We start from the raw sequence: 15,716 nt of genomic DNA, 5'->3' as shown, positions 1-15,716 counted from the left end.
TTCAAACAAGCCATTAGTCAATATGGGCCAAATTCTCCTTTTGTAAAAACTTTATTAAAAAATATGGCTCTTGACAATAGGTTAATACCATATGACTGGGATACTTTAACAAAATCTGTTCTCACTCCATCTCAGTACTTGCAGTTTAAAACTTGGTGGGCTGATGAAGCTCAAACTCAGGCAAGAGAAAACATACAAGCACAGCCACCTGTGCCTGCCTCTTTTGAACAGTTAATGGGAGTTGGCCCTAACTGGGGGCGATTAGAAAATCAGGCAGTGATAGAGAATGTTGCCATTTTTCAGCTGCATGCTGTGTGCTTATGGGCATGGGAGAGAATAAATGTTACGAGAGAAAAATATCCTTCTTTCAGTTCTGTCCTACAAGGACCTAAAGAATCATATGCTGATTTTATTGCTCAGCTCTGAGAGGCTGTGCATAAAGCTATAACTGACAAAACAGCTCAAGATGTTACAATACAGCTTCTTGCATATGATAATGCCAATGCAGAATGTCAAGCTGCTATGAGACCTATGAGAGGGAAGGCTCATTTGGCTGAATATATTAAGGCTTGTGATGGCATTAGGGGTAATTTACATAAGGCTCCTCATTTAGCTCAAGCTATGGCTGGACTAAAGAGGAAAAAATATGCCCCATTTCTCAGTCTCTTTTAATTGTGGGCAATTTGGATACACAAAAAAGAATGTAAAAAAGGAAATCAGCAGGCAAAGACTACTACCAGTAAGCAACAAAAAAGTCCCAGTATCTGCCCCCGATGTAAAAAAGGGATTCACTGGGCAAATCAGTGTCATTCTAAATTTAGTAAAGATGGGCAGGGTGGGGGGAGGAGCGAGGGATAGCATTAGGAGATATACCTAATGCTAAATGATGAGTTAATGGGTGCAGCACACCAACATGGCACATGTATACATATGTAACAAACCTGCACGTTGTGCACATGTACCTTAAAACTTAAAGTATAAAAATAATAACATTTAAAAAAATAAAAAATAAAAAAAAGGTGGGCAACCTCTTTTGGGAAACAGGAAGAAGTGCCCAACTTGGGCCCCTCAACAAACCGAGGCATATCTGGCACAGCCACTGCCCTTACAAATGTACAACAATTGTCCCCCACCACAGCAGGCACTGCTGCCATAGATTTTTGTGGTACAGTTCCCATTTTCTTACTTCCTGGGGAGCCACCAAAGAAGGTCCCCATGGGAGTTAGGGGCCCTTTACCCTCAGGAAGAGTTGGTCTATTGCTTGGAAGGTCTAGTTTAAATTTAAGGGGTGTCACTGTTCACACGGGAATAATTGATTCTGATTATAGCAGAGAAATTCAAATAGTTATTACTTCCTCAACTCCATGGTCTGCTTCTCCAGGAGAAAGAATTGCTCAATTATTACTACTACCTTACACAAAGCTAGGAAGTAGTACAGTGAAAAGAACAGGAGGCTTTGGTAGTACAAATCCAGCAGGAAAGGCTGTCCATTAGGTTAATCAAGTTTCTGACAAAAGACCTATTTGTACAGTAACCATTCAAGGTAAAGACTTTAAAGGATTAGTAGATACTGGAGCTGATGTCTCTATTATTGCTTTAAATCAATGGCCCCAACAATGCCCAAAGAAAAGGCTTCCATGGGTATTGTTGGCATAGGGACTGCCTCAGAAGTTTTTCAGAGTTCTTTAATTTTGCCATGCCAAGGGCCAGATGGCCAAGAAGGGACAATTCAACCTATTATTACACATATTCCTCTCAATCTATGGGGTAGAGACTTATTACAACAATGGGGTGCTGAAATATCTATTCCTATGGAACAGTATAGTAATAACAGTAAACAAATTATGAGAAAAATTGGACATCTCCTGGGGAACGGATTAGGAAAAAATGAAAATAGCCAACCAGAACCTTTAGAACTAAAAGGGCAAATAGATAGAACTGGATTAGGGTATCATTTTTAGGAGTGGCCATTGCTGAGCCTCCAGCTCCCATTCCCCTTGTCTGGTTAACTACCAAACTTGTTTGGGTGGAGCAATGGCCACTGAAACAGGAAAAACTGGAGGCTTTTATAGAATTGGCACAGGAACAATTGCAAAAGGGACACACAGAGCCTACCTTCTCTTTTTGGAATTCTCCTGTGTATGTTACTAAGAAAAAATCAGGTAAATGGAGAATGTTAACAGACTTGAGGGCTGTTAATGCTGTATTTCAACCCATGAGTGCACTGCAACCAGCGCTGCCCTCTCCAACTATTATTCCTAAATACTGGCCTCTAATAGTGATAGATTTAACAGATTGTTTCTTTACCATTCCTTTAGCGACCCAAGATTATGAAAAATTTGCTTTTACTGTTCCCGCTATAAATAACAAAGAACCAGCAGACAGATACCATTAGAAAGTATTACCACAAGGCATGTTAAATAGCCCAACTATTTGTCAAACTTATGTCGGAAAAACTATTAAGCCAGTTAGAGAACAATTTTAAAAAGTTATATTATCCATTACATGGATGATATTTTATGTGCAGCTGAAACTAGAGAGGAATTAATGCTACGCTACAAACAGTTAGAAAAGTCTGTGACTGCAGCAGGATTAATCATAGCCCCTGACAAAATCCAAAACTCTACTCCCTTTCAATATTTAGGAATGAAAGTAGAACAAAGTACTACTAATCCTCAGAAAGTTCAAATTCAAAGAGATAATTTAAAAACTCTAAGTGATTTTCAAAAATTATTAGGAGACATTAATTGGATTCATCCATCTTTGGGCATTCCTACCGATGCTATGTCTCACCTTTTTTCTACTTTACAAGCTAATTCTGACCTTAACAGTAAATGCTCCCTTTCTAAAGAGGCATTAGAGGAACTTCAACTAATTGAAGAAAAAATTCAACAAGCACAAGTGAAACGAATTGACCCTATGCAGCCATTACAGTTTTTAGTTTTTCCTACTAAACATTCACATACAGGAATTCTGTTGCTATGTGTGTCTTGCTTCACTGTTGTTAATATTTGCTTTGTATGTTTTAAAGCCCTGATGTTATATACACATATAGATATAGATAAATATTATAGTTATAGATTTCTGCTATATTAACTCACTTTATCATAATACAATATCAATCATTGTCTCATGACAGTATTGACTTAAAGCATATTATGTCTGTTATAATTATGACCACCTCACTCAGTTGTGGTTGCTATTTTCATGGGATATACGTCTTTTTCATTCTGTTACTTAATCAGCCTATTTGACTCAATGCTAAAGTGAGTCTTTTGTAGGCAGCATACTGTATGCTTTATAAAAAACTACTCAGGCATTCTATTTCTTTTTCTTTATATAACTTTATATATATATATATATTGTTTTGTTTTGTTTTGTTTTTCAGATTGAGTTTCACTGTTGTTTTCCAGGCTGGAATGTAATGGTACTATCTCAGCTCACTGCAACCTCTGCCTCTTGGTTTCAAGCAATTCTCCTGCTGCAGCCTCCTGAGTAGCTAGGATTACAGGCACCCACCACCATGTCCAGCTAATTTTTTCTATTTTTAGTAGAGATGGGGTTTCACCATCATAGCCAGGCTGCTCTTGAACTCCTGACCTCAGGTAGTTGCCTGTCTCGGCCTCCCAAAGTGCTGGGATTACAGGTGTGCACCACTGCACCTGGCCTCATTTATCATGGAGATAGGGTTTCACTCTGTCAGCCAGGCTGATTTGCTCAGTTCACTGCTGCCTGAACCTCCCAAACTCAGATGATCCTCTCATTTCAGCCTCTCAAGTAGCTGGGTTACAAGTATGTACCATCACACCCAGCTACCTTTTTTGCATTCTTTATCGAGAATTCCAGTCTTGAACCCCTGGGATCAAGTGATCAGCCTACCTCGGCCTTCCAAAATCTTAAGATTACATTTCATTTTATTAAGTAGTTTAATTAATTTATATTTAAAATGATTACTTAAGGAAATGATGTTATTACCAGTTATATTAATATTGTTTTGTGTGTTTCTAGTAGTTATATTTTCTCTTTTCCTTATTTACTTTCTTAACTTTCATTTAATTTTGTACTGTCATGATTTGATTATTTTTTATTTTCTTTTGCATACTTTCTATAAATATTATCTTTGTAATCATCTTGACAACTGGAAATTACATACATCTTAAAGTTAAAACAATATTTTTAAATTTCATAACAACTTCAATTGAATACAAAAACTATGCCTCTATTTTCCAGTTTGTTATTGATATTAAAATTATTTTATGTGGTGTATCTCTCAGGTGTATGTGAATTTACATATTTTTTATGTTCTATAAAAGAACTTTAAAGGTTTTTCATATCATCATTTTGGGGTTTTTTTGTTTGCTCTTTTGAGATTGAATCTTGCTCTATTGCTTATGTTGGAGTGTAGTTGTTCAATCTCGGCTCACTGTAACCTCCGCCTCCTGGGTTCAAGCAATTCTCCTGCCTCAGACTCCCAAGTAGCTGGAAATATAGATACCTGCCACCAAGCCTGGCTAATTTTTTTTTTAGAAGAGATGGCTTTTCACCATGTTGGCCATGCTGGTCTTGAACTCCTGACCTCAGGCGATCTACACGTCTCAGCCTCTCAAAGTGCTGGGCTTACAGGTGTGAGCCCCAGTGCCCAGCCAGAAGTTACTTTTTATCTTACTATTCATAGCAATGCATATCGATACAAAGATTGACACATCTAGATATAAATGTACATAGGAAGACAAACACTCACATAGAGAATTAAATAAATATTTCTATATAAATATTTATACAAAACAAATTTCCCAAAAAACATTTTTAATCTTTTAGCATGTACTAAAGATGCTGATGTAGAATTACTTCTTTTTTCTTTTGCTAAATAACATGTCAGAATGGAACATATTCATACAATGTTGTTTATGTAAATATCAACAAAGCTTTATCTTCAAGGGCAAGACCACAGAAGCTGAAAATAAAGCCATGTACAACACATCTGTCAATGTTAGTATTTCAGCGCCCTGCATTTCTCCTCAATGTGTGCATGTTCTGTACACATCCACCATTTGGGTCCTGCCTTGACAAAGCCAGTCATCATTTAGATAATTGGATGATTGTATCCACCTGGGCTGAGCTACTTCGCTAGTTGGAATCATCTGAGCTGTGCAAATTGACTGATTGCAATCACCCGACTTCTGCTAATTTGCTTATTTAATTTACCTCAGCTTCAGGGTAGCTTACCGAGATGTCATCTGACTTTATTCCTGAGGCTTTTTTTTTTAGGGTCGTATGCAGAAATAAACATTACGTAGACATACACGTGTGACTCATTTCGTGTGTATATGTTTATCTAGCCACCTATTTTATATCTACATGTACAGAAAGAAGCCTATAAAATAAACTTGGTCAGAGGTTTTTCCAATTCCTTTACCTACAGGTTAGGCAAATTCAATCAGCTACTGAGCTGAGTGAAGATTTATTCAAACCAAGCCACACACCATGCCACTTTTTTTAATGCAAATTTAACAACGTCTTTAATAACCTGGAACCCAGGTGTTTTTAAATCTGGTCTCATTAATCCAGCCCAGTGAAATATTGTTCATCTATCTAGAAATTGCCAGAAATGCTTGACAACAGTGGGCTGAGCCTTCCTCACAAGAAGATTTGACCTGGGAAATAAAAGCCACCTGTGGCACTTCGGCGAATATTCAATATCACCCATTTGAAATGTGGCCAAGTACCATGTACCATTATATTTGCTTCCATCACCATCTGTCTTCTAAAAAGAGACCTAGACTTCTTTTTCATTACCATAAATACCCAACTTCTGCCACAAAGACCAAAAGACAACAGTGTGATTTTACATCACACACTTTTGGAAATAAATACAGTTCTTGTTCGATGGAAGTTCTAAAGAGAAAGAATAAGTATTCTCATATTTAGGTTAGACCTTTGGACAGGGGCTGGTTCATCTCTGACCCTATGTACAACAATAAAAGAAAAGTCAACCCTGACATGGCAGTAAATAACTCCAATGGTCTTAGTAAGTTTTCATCTTCCAGAAGTGCACAACAGAGCCCAGTGCTCCCTTTGAATATATTAACTGCAGCAGGATGTATATTAGAGCATTCCTCTATTTCTGTACTATTCTAGATATAGTAGTCTATAGAGAAAATATTTTTATACAGGTATGGAAGGTTCTGTATTACTGTTTGTAGCAATAGCTATCAATACTTCCACATTCAACATCTTTATTTTGTATGAATATAAATACGAAAATAGTTACAGCTTCATATATATATTTATATACACTTAGATATGTGTATGAATATATGTACACATATGGTAGCTACATAAACACTCACAAACTTATATGAATGTATCTATGTAAATATTAATGTATACATACAATATTTTCCTACTTTTTAAAATATAGAGCATATACTAAGGATGCAGATGCAGAATTAATTGCCTTCTGTTTTGCTCAATAGCATGTCAGAATGAAACATAGCCATACAATGTTGTTTATATAAATGTAAAGCTTCAGCTTCAGGTTTCAGGCCTTGTAAATAAGGTGACAGTAAAGCTGTGTTATACATACAGTCCAGGTTAGCATATAGGGCCCTGCATTTCTTCTTGGTGTTCATGGGCTATTTACATTTACAATTTTGGGCATACCTTAATGAATCTGTAGCCGCTAGATAATTAGGTGATTGGGATCACCTAGACTGAGCTAATTGGCTAATTGAATTCACCTGGGTTGATAAAGTGGCTGATTGAAATCACCTGGGCTGAGCTAATTCGCTGATTGAAATCACCTGAGCTGAGTTAATCGGTGGTTTAAAATCACCTGTGCTAAACTAATCGGGTTATAAGATTCACATCAGCTGACCTAACTGGCTGATTGGTGTCACCTAGAAAAAGCTAGTTGGCTGTTAGAAGTCATCTGGGCTAGTGCTGTGATGCAGGCTTTCTCCCTCGTCATCCTCCCTCATCGTTCTGTGTGCATTTTTCTCTATGTCCTGATCTTTCTTCTTGCACCTAGAAGTGGTGTCTGGGTGCAAATGTAAGCAGTGGTGGATCCAGAAATAGGAGCTTTGTGTAATAAGGTTCTTAAAACAGTCCTTTCTTACACGTGCCCGGTGCCAGACCCTTGGTCTTGGCCTTGTTCAGGAGCTGGGATATCTGCGCCTGGTGAAAATGAAATGAATTCCTGACCTAGGAATTCAGTATTTCCTCCTCACTCCAGCTAAGCACTCACTTTTTTTTTTTTTTTTTTTTTTTTTGGTACGGAGTCTTGCTCTGTCACCCAGGCTGGAGTGCAGCGGTGCGATCTCGGCTCACTGCAACCTCCACCTCCCGGGTTCAAGCGATTCTTCCGCCTCGGCCTCCTGAGTAATTGGGATTACAGGCATGCGCCACCATGCCCAGCTAATTTTTTTTTTTTTTTTTTTTGAGACAGAGTCTCACTCTGTCGTCCAGGCTAGAGTGCAATGGAGCAATCTCGGCTTACTGCAAGCTCCGCCTCCTGGGCTCACGCCATTCTCCTGCCTCAGCCTCCCAAGTAGCCGGGACCACAGGCGCCCATGGCCACACATAGCTAATTTTTTTTGTATTTTTATTAGAGACGGTGTTTCACCGTGTTAGCCAGAATGGTCTCGATCTCCTGACCTCGTGATCCGCTCACCTAGGCCTCCCAAAGTGCTGGGATTACGGGCAAGTTTTTATTAGAGACGGGGTTTCATCATGTTGGTCAGGCTGGTCTTGAACTCCTGACCTCAGGCGAGCCACCCGCCTCAGCTTCCCAAAGTACTGGCATTACAGGCGTGAGCCACCGTGCCCAGCCTAAACTCTCAGTTCTAACGTAGGGATTCAGGAATTGGGCATATGGCTTTCAGACTCCTTTTGCAATGTCACAATCCAGACATTTTTTTAATGAAGGACACCCCGCAGTGGCTCGCAGTGGGTCCCGGTGTTGGCAGGAGCTTGCTGGCGAGCCGGCTCTGTCTTTATGCATCCTTCAGGGGTCCTAGGGCTGACTCCACCGGACAGCCCGTCCTGGGCCGTGTTAAGCACCTTTTGCAGAAATCGTATTTTTTTTTTATTAAAACATAAAATCTGTGTTCCTGTAAAAAAAAAAAGAAAAAGAAAAAAAGAAAAGAAACGAAATTACCTGGGCTAATCAGCTGGGCTAAGCTAATTTGTTGATTGGATTCTCCTGGGGAGTGCTAATGGGCTGCTTGGAATCCCCTGAGGTAAGCTAACTGGCTGATTTAAATTTTCTGAGCTGAGATAATTGATGCAGAAAAGTTGAACACTTGGCCGGGCAGTGGCTCACGCCTGTAATCCCAGCACTTTGGGGAGGCTGAGGCAAGCAGATCACTTGATTTCAGGAGTTCGAGACCACTGTGGCCAACATAGTGAAACCCCATCTCTACTGAAAATACAAAAATTAACCAGGCATGGTGAGTGCCTGTAATCCCAGGTATTGAGGCTGAGGCAAAAGAATCACTTGAACCCGGGAGGTGGAGGTTGCAGTGAGCAGAGATTCTGCCATTGCACTTCAGCCTGGGTAGGAGTGAAACTCTGTCTCAAAAAAACAAAAACAAAAACAAAAAATATACATGCATATATGTATATATATATGTATATATGTGTGTGTGTATATATATACACACATATATATACATACATATATACACATATATATATACATATATATACACACATATATACACATATATATATATACTCTCAGAGGATAACTTGAAGTATTTTAGAGATGTTCTCTAAGAATCTAAAATTATTTTTACTTTTAGTTTCTATAAATATGTTTCTTAAGCATTTTTAATTTCCAAAAAACTTTTTTTTTTTTTTTTTTTTGAGATGGAGTCTCGCTCTGTAACCCGGGCTGGAGTGTAGTGGCACAAGCTCACTGCAAGCTCCGCCTCCCGAGTTTGAGCCATTCTCCTGCCTCAGCCTCCCGAGTACCTGGCACTACAGGCGCCCACCACCACTCCCGTCTAATTTTTTGTATTTTCAGTAGAGACGGGGTTTCACTGTGTTAGCCAGGGTGGTCTCAATCTCCTGACCTCGAGATCCGCCCACCTTGGCCTCCCAAAGTGCTGGGATTACAGGCATGAGCCACCGCACCCAGCCCTCAAAAAACTTTTAAATATATGTTGTCAGTTTAATTTTTCTGCAGAATTTAAATAGAGTCAAATTATACATATCAAAAAATCTACTTTTCTGGTAATAGATAAGCTTAATTTTCAGAACAAATGTGTTAAACTTCACAAAATTTTATGCTGACCAATTTGATCAGTAGCCTCTTTCATACGACTGGGAGAGATGACACCAAGATGTAGCATTCATGTTGGGTGAGAGACTAAATCACTACCAGTAGCTAGATAATTTCTGTTTTACTAACAAATGTTGGTTTTCCTTTCTATATTTTCTCGTTATGTTAATAATGAAATAATAACTTTATCCAGGAAATTTCAAAAAACTTATTTTTAATCAGCCATAATAGTAAGCAAAGACAGAGAAATGAAGGTTTTTAACAGTCATAATTTATATTTTAAAAGTAAAATACTTCTAGAAATAAAGAAGGAAAGGGAGAAAGAAATATACAAACAAATGAAAGGCAGCCTGGTCAACATAAAGAAAGCCTGCCTCTATTAAAAATACAAAAATTAGCCTGGTGTGGTGGCACACACCTGTAATCTCAGCTACTCGGGAAGCTTAGGCATGAGAGTCACTTGAACCTGGGAGGCAGAGTTTACAGTGAGCAGACATCATGCCACTACACTCCAGCTTGGATGACAGAAAGAGACGCCGTCTCACACAAAACGAAACAAAAACAAAAGAGAAGGAAGGAAGTGGATTACTCGCAATAGCTAAGGTATTAAATCAATTAAGTGTCCATCAAGAAGTGAATGAAGAGAGAAAATATGGTGTATGTAAACAATGAAACGCTATTCAGCCCCTAAAATAAGACAATCTTGTTATTTGCAACATTCATGAACCTGAAAGATATTATGCTAAGTAAAGTAAGTCAGCACAGAAAAAAAAAAAAAAAATCCTTTTTTTTTTTTTTTGAGATGGAGTTTTTGTTCTTGTCATCCAGGCTGGAGTGCAGTGGCACCATCTCCATGCACTGTAACCTCCACCTCCCAGGTTTAGGCGATTCTCCTGCCTCAGCCTCCTCAATACCCGCGATTACAGGCATGTGCCACAACGCCCAACAAGTTTTTATATTTTTAGTAGAGATGGGATTTCCACCCACCTCAGCCTCCCAAAGTGGTGAGATTACAGGTGTGAGCCACCACATTTGGCCTGGTTTTCTATTTTTTTTTTCTAAATTTACCAGTAATATAAAATTATTTGCTAAGAAGACATCTTATTCAAATGTTTTATGGGATTTCATTGACATTTAACTGTCTGAATTATTTGGAATATTGAAATTTTCCATGAACTCAAATTGAGTACTATAGATAATGTTTTAGTAAAAGTTTTTCTGAGGCAGAGTAAGATTTATAACATTTTATTATCATATGGAAGAAGTGTATTAGCCATGTTTTCGGTAATCACTCTGAACACAGCATTCTCAGTTCCCAGTATAAAAAGTAAAGTAGAGGTTCCTCTTCAAAGACTTTCCTCCCTGTCTAATTAGGAATAAATAGTAACTTCTCATAGAAGCAAAGTTTATTCAAAGACCTGTGCTAACATTCTTAAATATCTGCTAGCCATAATAAAAAAAAATGGACTTTATGTTCTTAGCTCCCATAATTTAGCCTAAATATTTGCCTTGGCATGCTTATACTGGTCCAAGCAAGCATTAGGTCACAGCCTGTTACTCTTCCTTATTTGAAGGTGTTTTTACCTTTCTCAGCATTCCACAAGTTACTTCCTCCTTCCTTTGTTCTCCTCTGCCTTTGCCTCCTTTAAAAAGTTCTAAGTTGCTAAACAATCGGGAAAAATACAGAATGTGAAGTCTCTTTTCAGCCAATAAAAACCAAACATAAAAGTAGGGTGGACACATCAGATTATAAATGACCCTGTCTCTTTTGTTCAGTGTACTCTGGTAGCAAAACTGCTGGTGAGTGTGCCCTTTTTGCAAAAAGAATGGCCTTGCTAAGAAAATTAAATTTATTTTCAAGTACTACTTCTTTATGGCACCAGAGAACAAGCATTTCTAACACCAGTATGGACCCTGAGTAACTCAGGGGGAATTGGTATCTCTGTGAAGAGGCAGAAGAAAATGCTGAGTCTGGGTGCACCACACTGCACAGCAATGCTTTCCACATGCACCCATTAGGGTGTTAATTTAATTAGGCTGTTATTTGCATAGCTAGATACTTACTAAATTTAGTCATACTATTTTTTTTAGCAGCTAATGACATCTGATACCCATTAATTTTATACATTTGCTTTTTTGAAAAATAAATATTTTGTTAATTTACTCTAAATTGAGACTACATTTACAATCTTCAATTTTTCAGCGTTGAAGCAAATCAGAGTAGAGCAATGAGTGTATATAATCTGCATTTTTCTGCCTATCAAAATTCTTCCGGCTGGGCATGGTGGCTCACGCCTGTAATCCTAGCACTCTGGGAGACCAAGGTGGGTGAATGACCTGAGGTCAGGAGTTCAAGACAAGCCTGGCTAACATGGTGAAACCCCATGTCTACTAAAAATACAAAAATTATCTGGGCATAATGGTGGATGCCTGTTATCCCAGCTACTTGGGAGGCTGAGGTGGAAGATTTGCTTGAATCAGGGAGGTGGAGGTTGCAGTGAGATGAGAATGCACCATTGCATTGCAGCCGGGGTGACAGAGAGAGAATCCCTCCTTCATTTACTTGGAAACCCTGGGAAGCCACCTACAAAATATTCCCTTTGAATACTTTAGCCAGGATTTTAGATTTCAAAAGGTCAAAAACAATCATTGAGCAAAGCCAAAATCTTTTTGTTTCTTGTTAGTCATCTGGCCATTTCCATAAATATGGCAATTATGCCAAGCCTTTGAAAAGATGTGGTTTTGGTTAATTTTTGTCTCATTTCAAACGTTTTCTCTAATTGTTACTTTGGTCATGTGACTCTAAAAGAAACTATCTACATAACTAATCATGCTTTCAAAAAATATTCATATTAAGGTGTTTAGAGTTTAATCATGTAACAGTACAGTAGAATCTTCTGTAATTAGAAGTTAATTATAAGTTCATTGTTTTAAAAGTTTTTCAAACGTAAAAACAAACAATTAGGTATGCTTTTTGAAGTAAGTTCAATTCTAGGACATTATCCACTGATCTTCATGGTATTTCTTCAATGAATAGTGTAAACCTGGGTCACCAGAATGGTGCAGACATGCTGATTGAATTAGAATGAGTTCAGCCTTGTTGGTAGACTATTGGTATCCCAGAGGCTGATCATTCACTACAGATTACTAAATACTGTTCCATAATGCCAGAGAGCATTTTTACCCAGGTTACCTTTTTCCTTTCATTAATGTCATCCTGTTGTGGTCTCCTGTTTCTCTTAAGCTATCCCAGGTGAGAGGTGATTATTTCTTGCATGAATGAGAGTCCCTTTTTTCCCCTCTGCCATAAGATCCTCTTATTCTCCTTACTGGAATCAACATACAGGAGGCAGGAATGATGACAATAAACAAACATGTTTCCTGCCATGTGGCCACCATAAGCGGCTTACATGTTCCAGGAAGAAGTCACTTACTTTCAGACCAGGAGGGGTGTTTTTCTGTGATGTGTCTCTTTCTCTTAAAAGCACCTCTGATTAAGTTTAGCACAATCAGGATAATCTCCATTTTGATAAACACAAAGGCAACACATGAGTAACCTAATATCATGAATGAATTCCCACCACAGTCACACATGTTTTTAAACTCAAGAGGAGAGTATTACAGAGCAGGTGTGCAACAGACTGAGAATCCAGGGTATTATCTTAGAATGTTGTCTATCCACCTAAATAAACTTTTAAAATAGTCTTTTGCCGGTCACGGTGGTTCATGCCTGTAATACCAGCACTGTGGGAGGCTGATGCGGGCATATCAAGAGGTCACGAGTTTGAGACCAGCCTGGCCAACATGATGAAACCCTGTCTCTACTGAAACTACAAAAATTAGTCAGGAATGATGGCACAGGCCTGTAATCCCAGCTACTGAAAAGGCTGAGGCATGAGAATTGCTTGAACCCAAGAGGTGGAGGTTGCAGTGAGCCGAGATCGTGCCACTGCACTCCAGCCTGGGTGACCGAGCAAGACTTCATCTGGGAAAAAAAAAAAAAGCCTTTCTGCTGCTTTTGTTATCTACATAAACAAAGATATCATCTGGATTTAATAATTAACTACTTTCCAGTTTTATTCACTATGAATATTAACTAACATCTTTCTTCTGGCTTATTTTTCCTGTATGCACCATTTTATACATTCACACACACACAGAACAATAAAAATATATCCAATTATTTAATTTTGTTGAATGTTTATAAAGGTAATTGTTAAACATTATTTTTTTTTTCTGTTTGAAGAGGGGTTTTATTGTTGTACTCAAGAGTGTTGTTTCTGGAGACAAAGTTTCCTGTGCTTTAATAGGCAGATTCCGGGGAGAATCTGAATCATAAGCCTTAACAGTTTACATTAATAAATTGAATACAAAGCAGAAAGTATAGATTTGCTTTCAGCATTTTCAAGGTGTTTAGTCACCTAATTAAAATAATTTCCTTTGTTGCAATAATTGCTCTTTGCTTCTGAAAATGTGTACAAACTCATACTCAGACAAAAACACTCACTTTATATTTTTCTTACACGTAAGGTTTATCTTCAGAGTAATATGAGCATATTTAATGCTATGTAAATTAAAACTAAAAGTCTATATGTTTGCAGGCAGAGAGACCACATGTTCAAAGAAAACTATATGACAAATATTTATTAATAATTTTTCAGGACTCAGAAATGTATGGACTTTATTTGTATTTCTTCTTTTTTTTTTTTTTTTTTTGAGATGGAGTCTCACTCTGTCACCCATGCTGGAGTGCAGTGGCATGATCTCGGCTCACTGCAACCTCCATCTCCCGGGTTCAAACGATTCTTCTGCCTCAGCCTCCAGGCATGCGCCACCATGCCCGGCTAATTTTTTATTTTTAGTAGAGGTGGGGTTTTGCCATGTTGGCCAGCCTGGTCTTGAACTCCTAACCTCAAGTACTCCACCTGCCTCGTTCTCCCAAAGTGTTGGAATTACAGGCATGAGCCACTGCACCTGGCTGTATTTTATTTATATTTTTGTATAATTATTATGACCATTAAAAAATCCTGTAGTCAATAACAATTTAATTGTACATTTTAAGATAAATAAAAGCATATAATTATACTGTTGGTAATACAAAGGATAAATGCTAGAGGTGATGGATACCTTATTTACCCTAATGTAATTACTACATATTGTAGGCCTGAATCAAAATATGCCATATAAGGCATAAACACATACACATACTATATACCCACAAATGCAAATAACAAATTTTGATAAGAAAAAAGAGTAAAAATTTAATCTATGGGAACAATATTCTTTAACTCATTTGCAGTTTAATGCCACTGGCAAAGTGATAACTAGAGATGTTATTCCACTATGTACCAAATAGTATGTCGCTACCATCTTGTAGCTACACCCTTGAGTAAGGTGGGATAGTTTAAAGTTAGTGGCATAATAATGCTTCATTAAATGCACAATAGTATTAACATGGTAAAAAATAATAATAAAATTGAGTTCACACATAATCTAACTTTTTTTTTTTTTTGAGACAGAGTTTTGTTCTTGTTGCCCAGGCTAGTGTGCAATGGCATGATCTCGGCTCACCACAACCTCTGCCTCCCTGGTTCAAGCGATTCTCCTGCCTCGACCTCTTGATTAGCTGGGACTACAGACATGCACCACCATGGCTGGCTAATTTTTTTGTATTTGTACTAGAGACGGGATTTCTCCACATTGGTCAGGCTGGTCTCGAACACCCGACCTCAGGTGATCTGCCCACCTTGGCCTCCCATATTGGTGGGATTACAGGTTTGAGCCATTGAGCCCAGCCCTAACAATTGTTAGATGTACTGCATTGTGTTACATAAAACTACAATTAGTAAAATAATACACTAATTTGTTTTAATATACTTTTAACTATAATTATGTCACTATAATGTAGAAAAGTATTGCTCTGAACATTTACCTTATACATTACTTAATAGACGTTTACTACAAAAAGCCTCTCCGCTTATATTTTCATTATGCATCTTACATTTTAATGTCCTTACTCTTTTATAGAAAAAGTCATAATGTCCAAATAATTTTCAAAAATCTCTAATATCTCTGATGCAGAAGCAATTTCTCACATCCTTTCACATGTGAATAAAATAAGAGTAAAATAACAGCGTAAAGTAATTTAAAAGCTGTATTACATCATTATGCAGTTTTCAAAAAATTTTATTCAAGGAAACAAGTATACTTTCAATGTAATTACAATGCTTCCAAAAATCTACTCCTTTTACAGTTACATGCAAATCATTTATCTAAAAACTGTAGTTGTGGATTAGTTTTTATACTCAACACTCTGATTTAGTGTAATGTCTGAAGTGTCAGTGCCTTAATTATTCTACTGTAAATTCTCTGATATTTAAATACATTCTATTTTGAATTAGTTTTTTATATTTACCACATTTGCAAAATT

This window comes from Gorilla gorilla, chromosome 20 (assembly GCF_029281585.2).
Source record: "Gorilla gorilla gorilla isolate KB3781 chromosome 20, NHGRI_mGorGor1-v2.1_pri, whole genome shotgun sequence".
Classification (NCBI taxonomy): Eukaryota; Metazoa; Chordata; class Mammalia; order Primates; family Hominidae; genus Gorilla; species Gorilla gorilla.
The sequence above is the reverse complement of the archived record's forward strand: the minus strand, read 5'-3'. Positions refer to the sequence as shown.